The sequence below is a fragment of the Myotis brandtii genome, unplaced genomic scaffold (genome assembly GCF_000412655.1).
Source record: "Myotis brandtii unplaced genomic scaffold, ASM41265v1 scaffold639, whole genome shotgun sequence".
NCBI classification, from domain to species: Eukaryota; Metazoa; Chordata; class Mammalia; order Chiroptera; family Vespertilionidae; genus Myotis; species Myotis brandtii.
The window spans coordinates 900,133-909,833 of NW_005370452.1; the positions used below are offsets into that span (position 1 = coordinate 900,133).

Consider the following 9,701-nt stretch of genomic DNA (forward strand, 5'->3'; position numbering starts at 1 on the left):
GCTATCACCCTCATTTTACAGGTAACGAAATCAAGACACAAAAATGCCAGGTAACACATATTTACTAAATGCTTAAGCCAGGTTTGAACCTAAACAGTCTAAACTACTTTCTTTGCTCTTACTAGTAAGTACTCTAAAAACAACCTCTCTGTTTTCTAAGAGATAGTAATTTTCACTTTTCTTATTAAATTTATTGGGGTGGCATTGTTTAATAAGATTAGGTTTCAAGAGTACATTTCTATGATATATGATCTGTATATTGCACTGTGTATCCACTGCCCAAAGTCAAATAATCTTCCCTCACCATATATTTGGCCCCCCTTTACTCTTTACTACCTCCCCTAACCCTCTTCCCCCTGGCAATTACCATAATGTTGTCTGTGTCTATGAGTTCAGTTTTATATCCCACATATGAGTGAAGTCATATGGTCCTTAGCTTTTTCTGACTGACTCCTTTCGCTTAGCATAATATTCTCTTGGTCCATCCATGGTGTCACAAATGGCAAAATTCATCTTTTCTTCTGGCTGAGCAGTATTGCATTGCATATATGTACCACATCTTTTTTATCTATCAAAGGGCTCTTTGGTTTTTTCCATGTCTTGGCCCCCGTGAATAATGCCACACTGAACATAGGGGTGCATATATCTTTGTAAATAACTCTGTTTCAAAATTAGCATTTTAAGCAAACGTAAGCCACTGGAGCAAGATCAAATGAGAGTGTTGGAAAAGATTTAAAAAGCCTCAGATATTTTGTAGCCAGTTGTATGAGTTTAGGTCCTGAAAACCATGTAAGAGAAAACTCACAGAATATTAAAATTAGTGTTCACATCACTGAACCCCTTCATTGTATGGGGTGAAACCAAGGTCCCAAAGTGTGAGTTGCCTGTGATCAGGCTGGTTTGTCCATTTATTCATTCATTCACTCACTCAATAAGTATTAATGGGACATCTACCATCTACTCAGTGTCTGCTAGGATCAGGTTGTGGGGCAGAATTTGAAGATGTATAAGAAACAGTCTTTTCTCAGGGAGTTGGTAGTTGTGGTAAGTTGTTCACACTCACACACACTCAGCAAAAAAGCAAAGGGTTCCAAGTGGGGTCTGGATACCGCAGAAGAGCTAAGGCTTGGGAATGGTGATACATTTGTCAAGTAGGGGAGGTCTCCGAGGGAAGATAATCTTTGAGCTGCCTTTTGGAAAATGAGTAGAAGTGTGCAAGGTGGAGAAGAGTGGCTTTGAACTTACAGGAGGATTGTATTTAAAGTCAAGAAATGTGTTTGAGAAGGGCCTGTCCACAACTGACCCACGATGGTGAGAGGGGAGGGTCCTGGAGTAGGAAGAGAGTAAGGGGGAGTCCAGCAAGGCTGCAGGCTTCCATGAGGCAAGGCTTGGGGCAAAATGACATGCTCTGGACTGGGCTCAAACTTCAAATTGTCTAAGAATGTTTGGGAGAAATTGATTCCTTCAGATTTTAATAGACAGCACTGTGGGCTTAGCAGGGAGAGATGGGGTGAGGTGGCCCGGCTGGAAGCCGTTACTATAATGAAGGTGGGAGACAGAGGGTCTAAAGTCAGCTGTTCCTATGGGAAGAGGGGCTGGATGTCAGACATTTGTTCTCAGGCCAACACTCTTTCCCCCCACAATTCAAGTTATCTGATGGTTCTGTGAAGACTCCCGAGGGAAAGTAGAAGACGTACACAGGTTGGCACCTGTTCTCCCCAGGGTCACAGTCCAGCCAAGAAGACAACATTACGCCAAGTGAAGCATGTTAACATTTAGGCACTAAGAGTAATGGGCTTCAAAGTTGGTTACTGGGGATCTCCTTAGAGATCAGAGCACCTCTATATTCTGAAGGCTTTAGGATGTACTTCTGGGGGACTCTCTGCCTAGAAGGAGAATCCTCCATGAATGTTTCACTCTATTCCATAAACTGTTGCCTTGTTAACATTCTTTAAAGTCTCTAACACTTAGTGGTGTCATATAGCCTTTCCTGCTTATGCTTTGTAGTCTATCTGTGTAGGCAGTTGTATCTTCCCTGGTATTCCTTTAAGATTTGTTTGAGAAACAGGAAAGAGTGTTTAACTCAGTGATTCTGCCAGGCATATGGCAGTTTAGATTATTCACTTTTGTGGGCTGCTGAGTTGTACATATTTTTAGAATTTGTCTCCTAAGAATTCATAAATTACAATAACATTCTGAGGTGGTACTCAATGACAATGATATTCTCAGATAAGAAAGAAAAGTAACTGCCAACGATTCCAGCATCACAATTGTTATTCTTATATCACGTGTCCTTGAAAAAAATTAAAAACATAACAAATCTATCTTGTTTGGGGACAAAATAACTCAGGTATAAAGAGAAATTAACTACATATAAAGAGGGATCCTTTTTGCCTCCCTGCAAGTATTATTACTCTATAAATGACTTAGTATCGATAATTATAACATCAGCACAGTCCTTAGCACATACAGAAGCCTCAGAAGAGAGGTGATGTTTTTTGGCAGGATGAGTGCCTGCCCCACAGAGACCCATCCAGGACCAGCCCTCTGGGCCTGCAGTGGCCCAGGAGATGGCCAATGATGACACCAGGTGACCGGTGATGGGAAATGCCTGTGCTGAGGAGACAGGAAGAGGGTTGGCCAGCTCCCAAGGACAGCACAACTGGCCAGAGGCCTCCCTGGGAAGGCTTGTCAGCTCCTGTAATAGGGCTGAGATGCTCCATTGTTCAGAGAACAGAGAGAATGGCTAAAGGGCAGGAGGAAGCCTGGGAAGGAGGATTGATTTCCTGAGGGTTGGAGACCTCAGCCTTTCTTTATTGACCTTGCGGTCTTAGGCACCAACAGAATCCTCCTAGGCTATGTGAATGGACATGATCCTCTTCATGGCAGGGCCTCCTGCTAAAGGTAAAAAGCCTCTGCCCAGGACCTATGAGACCCAAGCAAATTCACTGGGACCACTGACCACTGTGTTAAGGACATGTGGTTATATGAGCACAGAGCGCATATAATTATACCTTATGCTGACCATGTCTTTCTTCTGAAGAATCGTAAGCCTTCATTTGCGGGAAGCCACTGCTTGCCAATACTGTCAATGCACCAAGGAACTAGGAAGACCAATGGACCTTGGGCGTTAGCAAGGCTCATTGTTGAGATAGTGGTGGCTCAAGGCAATTCCCTAACCTGATAATCCTTTTACTGTTTACCAAACTTTACCTTTGATATGCCTGTATGCATTGCTAGAGGGCAAGATGTGTATCTAAAACTGAATAAAAAAGCAGATGGGACACAGTCTCAGGGGTGCCTCTTCAAGAAAGAGGTCTCCACCTGGCCCCCCATGCCTTCTAAATTCATATTTCTTGGATAGCATTTTCATTTGTGCATCGGCCCCTCCTTCAGATCCTGCACCCCACCGTGAAGGTTGCGGCATTCATTAAAATCCTGCAAATGACAGTAATGAAATGAAAATAAAGCCTTTCAAATCAAGCCCTCTGGGTTTTTTCTTTTTTTGAAATGTGTATGTAGCAAAAATAAAGCAGATGTTTAGGTGACTGTGATAAAAAGGTTTTTAAAAATCATCTTTGAAACAGTTCTTCACCATCCAGTCTTGCTCATAGCCCACCAGTAGACAAGGAGCCTATCAAGATGTGAGTGGCAAATTGTATAAGTTATCTGAATTGCAAAGCTGAGCTACACTCAAGTCCACGAGGTCTCACTTCTCTGTGAGCCTGTAGCAAACTCCCAGCGGAGTAGAAGCTGCCCCAGGCAGTGAGGATTCTACAGGGCATGGACCCCATTGTAGGGCCACCAGAATCTGACTCCGTGAGGAGCCCTGGAGCTCACTGGTCATTTTGAGGTCACTGTGCTTACAAGGATCAAAACCAGTAAGTGCTCACTAGGGAGGGAGCTGCTCCCATAGGGCGGGTCTGGACCAGAGACTGCACTTGGGTTAGGAGGTTGTGCACTTGAAAGGGAAAGCAGAAGGGGTCACCCAGGTGCACAGACAGCCTGGAGCCTGGAGGGAATGGGGAGCCCTGTCCGGGAGTCAGTCGCCAGGAGGCTGGTCACACAAAGCCCAGTGCTCTCAGGCTGGCTGTGGTGAATGAAGAGACGATGTGCAGGCATGCCTGGGGTGGTGGTGGTGGTGGTGGTGGGGTGGCTTTGAGAGAGTGAAGGGCGCGTGACCAGTGGGACCCATGACCTACTGGTTGAACACACCCTTTCTTTCTTTGCTATGCAGTTGAAGAATATGTGGGGTAACTGAGGAACTGAAAAGATTTTTATTGATTGATTTGGAAAATTTGTTTTGTGAGCTAATAGTACATCTTAAACATGAAATTCTAACTTCTCGGTTTTTGACTTGGTCCTGATAATCTTCCACCAACCTTGACTTGCTTAAGTAAGTGTCTCAGAATTTAGGTTTACATGGGAAACTGACATCAAAGAGCCATTGATAAGCTTACTATGCCATCACTGGGTTTCACTTATGTGCCTCAGTTTCCTGATCTATAAAATGGAGATGATAATAAGCCCAAATTCACATGGCTATTATGAAGATTAAGTGAGAAAAAATATAAAATGATTAGTGTAATGGATGACCAAAGAGGACACAATAACTAGTGCTAGTTATTAATATGGTTATTGTTGTCATTATTATTATTGCTAACACTACGGCCTCACTCACAATCCTATATATAATGCATGCGTGTGCCCCAGACATAGTCGTTGATGTAGAAGATATTGGATGATGTAGGTTTGGGAAGAGTGTGCTTCTGAGGTGACTTTAATTAATATTTTAACATACTATCATGGTCCCATAACAAACATCTGTTCTTGAAAGACGTGGCCCTCCATAAAAATCACAGCAATTTACTCTAAAATCCAAGCAGAAAGATGGCTGACTCAGGAGCTGTCTTGTCAAGTTATACGTACTTGATAATAATAACAGTAGCAATGAGTTAATGTAATGGAAGCACACAGCTTCCAACCAGGCTGGTTTGAAGTCCTGGTGACACTTTCTCCCACCAGGTGGATAACACTTCTGGTGGCAGGATCAGCAGCTCTTATCAGCCCATCACTGAGGAGGCTGCTAGATTTGGAACAGCTCATGCCCCAATTTCTGGTTAATATTTTAAGTATCTGGACTGATGCTGTCCTATGAAATTTACATGGTAGAATTTATTTATTCTATCACTAATTGTGTCCACATATGTATGTATCAGTAGATGCACACAAGCATACATAGGGGGTTGTGTGGACTCTGACCTTTGGGGGCTGATAACCTAGTGAAGCCAGCTGAGGAAAGAGCAGGGCACTGTGATGCAGACTAGACAGGGAAGTCCAGTCTACCTGCTGGTATGTTGCATGTGACGAAGCAGCTGCGATCAGGAGTCACAGGAAATGCATCTGTCCATGGACAGGAGCTACACTTTGAGGACATGCCTATTAGTTGGTTTTGTGTTGGTTACTCACTCATTAGCAACGCTTATAGGAACTGGCACAGGCAACATCTCAGGACTGATGGAGTCCTGTTCTACGATCCAGTGTTATTGCAGACACCTAACATATGATAGACATTACGATTCAAGCAGGGAGCAAATACCTAACTGCAAGCTGACAGGTGTCCTGGCTTGAATGAGGTTTATTTCCCACTTCTACCTAATGACCGCATGTCTTGGGGGGCAAATTCATGATTTTTCTGCACCTTGGGCTCCTTATCTACAACACCAAGATATTAACGGTGCTTCTATCACAGGTAGTTGTGAGGACTCCACAACAATCAATTTGAAGCACACAGCTTCCAACCAGGCTGGTTCAAAGTCCTGGTGACAACACAGTAAGAGCAGCAATAACACATTAATCTGAGCAGCGATGCCAGGATCCTATTCAGTCACAGAGGGTTGATAGTAAATATGATTTATTGGAGAAGTAATATCTGGGTGTGAGGCACCTGAAATACTCAGAAGCAAACCAGACAGGTTTCCACGGCCTGCAGACTGACTGGGAGAGCAGGAACACATTTGCCTATTTCATTCCTCCTTGAAACTCCTTGTGTGGTTTCCAACTTCACAGAGAGTTCTAGACGTGGTTCTGAACGTGAGGCAGGGCCACCTGAGTCCAAGGCATCAATGACCAAATGGAGAATGTTGTCATATAACAGGTGGGTATCATCAGCTGGGTGCCAGGTAGGTATTAGGTAGGTAACATGTGGATATCTTGTGGGTAAGAAGTGAGTATCAGGTGAGTATCAGGTGGGTATCAGATGGGTATTAGATGAGCATCAAGTAAATATCAGGTAGGTATTATTAGAAGGGTGCCAGGTAGGTATTAGGTGGGTACCAAGTAGGTAATAGGTGAGTATCAGGTGGGTAACAGGTGGTATTATGTGGTAACAGATGAGGATCAGATGACTATCAGGTGGGTATCAGGGGCATGTAAGGTGGGTGTCATATGGATAACAGGTGAGTATCAGATGGCTATGAATGTGTGACCATCTGAACAAAGCCAAAGTCAGCAGCTTGCTCCTTTGTGATCTGATTCTAAGTCTCCTTTTTGTCTACTTCTCTCGCCACCATACGCATCTTCTGCAGTATGGTCTCATTCACTGTCCCCTAAGCCCTGAATGACTTTCCCCATCTCAGCCTTACCCAATGCTATCCACGTTTGAAACATGATTTAAAGACTACTTCCTTCATAAATACTTCTCTCAGTCTGCCCTCTCAGCAGTATGGAAGTGATAGTCCCTGCTTCTGAAAACCTCACAGCATCTAACTTCTCTCTTGCTATTTTATATGTTTTGTATTTTGTTTATATTATATATATTTATGCTATATTTATAATATAGTTTATATTTAATGTTATTGCATACACCTAAGGACTTATAACATTTATATTTATGTTATGCCTAATGACATTTTTCATTATATAACACTAGAGGCCTGGTGCACAAAATTTGTACACTTGGGGTGGGGGGTCCCTCAGGCCGGCCTGCGCCCTCTCACAGTCCGGGAGCCCTCGCGGGGTGTCTGACTGACAGTGGGGAGCGGGCCTAAGCTGGCAGTCAGATATCCTTAGCACGTGGAGCGGGCCTAAGCTGGCAGTCAGATATCCTTAGCACTGCCACAGAGGCGGGAGAGGCTCCTGCCACTGCAGCTGCGCTCGCCAGCCGTGAGCCTGGTGCTCCAACCAGTCATTCCGTTGTTCAGTTGATTTGCATATTAGCCTTCTATTATATAGAATTATATAATACATAACATTATCTACACTAATAAAAGAGAAACATGGTAATTAGCATACGCCCGCTACCCTTCCTATTGGCTAATCAGCATATTCTTATGCAAATTAACTGTCAGCCAAGATGGCGGCCGGCAGCCAGGCAGCTGGAAGCGAACATGAGGCTTGCTTGCTCCAGTGACTGCAGACTCCAACGTTCCCCGCCTGACTTGCCGGCCTCTGAGTTGCAACTCTCAGCAACTATGTACTATGTTGCAAATAAGAAGCTAAACAAAACCCCAGAAACCGGCTTTCAGCCTGCCGGGATCTCAGAGCTGAAGTTATACATTGTTTCGATTATAGAACGTGCTGTAGGAGTGCTGCTCATCCTGGTCAGCCTAGCGGCTATGGACCCGCCCCTTGAGTGGCTGCTCCTGCTACGAGAGCAGCCGCTCATCCTAGTCAGCCGAGTGGTGCTCCCATTGTGGGAGTGCACTGACCACGAGGGAACCTCCTGTGTTGAGTGTCTGCACCCTGGTGGTCAGTGTGCATCATAGCAACTGGTCGACCGGTCGTCCTGGTCATTCCACTGTTCGGTCGCTGGGCTTTTATTAGATAGGATAATTTTACTTTGCATCATAGTTTAAGGCCATAGACTTGGAAATAAATTCCATGAGCATGTACCCTGGCTCCCCCATGGCTCTCCCATGCTCATTGAGTAACTTTGGATTTCCCTGTTATTTTAGGTCTCAGTTTTCTTATAATTTAAGGATTGCTGTGTCTTCCATCACATGGGACTGTCAAGAGGACTGGGGTGTTTTCCCTCGCTCAGCCCTTTCAGTGTTAGTTCTGGTCTCCCACAGACCTTCAGCCTCTTGAGCATGGGAACAAGGCCTGTGACTTCACAAAGCTGGGCCTGGGTCAGCCCTGTACACAGACGGTGAGTTAGTGAGTGACTCACAGGGCCAGAGCCTGGCTGGTACCAGGGACTCTGGCAGTTCTTGAGGACCCCACCCAGAATGCCAGCATCAGTAGGTGCTGCCTGTGTTTTGGGGAGCATCCAGATATCTTCCAAAGACATCTTTAGAAATGGTTGTTAATGCAATCCTCATAAATCACAGTCAGCAAGAAAATGGAGCTAAGGATAAGAAAAGAACAATTACCAGGGAAGTCTCATTCCTTCCTAGAAACCCAGGCCTTAGAGGAAACACGGGTGTCCTTCATTGAGTGCATGGGCCTCAGACAAGCCCTCCCTTTGAGGGGGGGCTCAGGAGCTGAGGGAGGGACTGCTCAGTGGAACCAGTGTTCATTGGTCCCATGTACAAATTGCGGACTGGAAAGATCTCAGGGAAGATGCAGCACAGGGCTGTGAGAGCCTGGGTGGTCCACCCACCTCCTTCTGCTGTTTGGAGGGGAGTGGGGCTGGTCCTGAGATAGAGCCAACCCCCCCATGCACAGTGGGCTCACACTCCTGGGACCCAGAGGTACTTTACCGCAGGCAAGCACTTCACTCCTCGAGAGGTTCATTCCCAGGGTTCATTGTGCCTCGTGTCACTCAAAATCAGGTTCATTCTGCCCTCCATCTTATCTCTGCCTCACTTTCATTTTCTCAGTGCTTCTTCCCCAAATTAGCTATTCCTCTCAAAACCCTTCTGCGGGAGAGCCACTCCCACTAGAGGTATGGTGCACAGATTCATGCACCGGTGGTGTCCCTCACACCAGTGCACGATTTGGGCCAGGGAGGGACTGCGGGAGGGCTCCAAGGCATATCCAGCCCATCTCACCCAGTCCCAATTGGCCAGACCCCAGCAGCAAGCTAACCTATATAACCAGTCGAAGTGTCTGCCCCCTGGTGGTCAATTTGCATCATAGCAATTGGTTGAGCGGTCAAATGAACGGAAGGTTACTTAGCATATTAGGCTTTTATTATATAGGATTATATAATATAATTACTTTGCATCATAGTAATTATATTATACTAGAGGCCCAGTGCATGGGATTTGTGCACTGGTGGGGAGCATGGCCTGTGGGGATTGGCCTGCTGTAGGAGTGCTGCTCATCCTGGTCAGCCTAGCGGCTATGGACCCGCCCCTTGAGTGGCTGCTCCTGCTACGAGAGCAGCCGCTCATCCTAGTCAGCCGAGTGGTGCTCCCATTGTGGGAGTGCACTGACCACGAGGGAACCTCCTGTGTTCAGTGTCTGCACCCTGGTGGTCAGTGTGCATCATAGCAACCGGTCGACCGGTCGTCCTGGTCATTCCACTGTTCGGTCGCTGGGCTTTTATTAGATAGGATAATTTTACTTTGCATCATAGTTTAAGGCCATAGACTTGGAAATAAATTCCATGAGCATGTACCCTGGCTCTCCCATGCTCATTGAGTAACTTTGGATTTCCCTGTTATTTTAGGTCTCAGTTTTCTTATAATTTAAGGATTGCTGTGTCTTCCATCACATGGGACTGTCAAGAAGACTGGGGTGTTTTCCTGAAGCCC

At 45.5% G+C, this 9,701-nt stretch overlaps 1 long non-coding RNA gene across 1 annotated transcript in view; it reads left to right on the forward strand.

Moving 5' to 3' along the window:
• LOC106723758 overlaps positions 1-7,727 on the forward strand; it is an 11,587-nt gene extending 3,860 nt beyond the window's left edge. The window contains exon 3 of the long non-coding RNA XR_001359473.1: positions 7,654-7,727. This is a non-coding gene — a long non-coding RNA (uncharacterized LOC106723758). The remainder of the gene's footprint in view (positions 1-7,653) is intronic.
• The last annotated feature ends 1,974 nt before the right edge of the window (positions 7,728-9,701 follow it).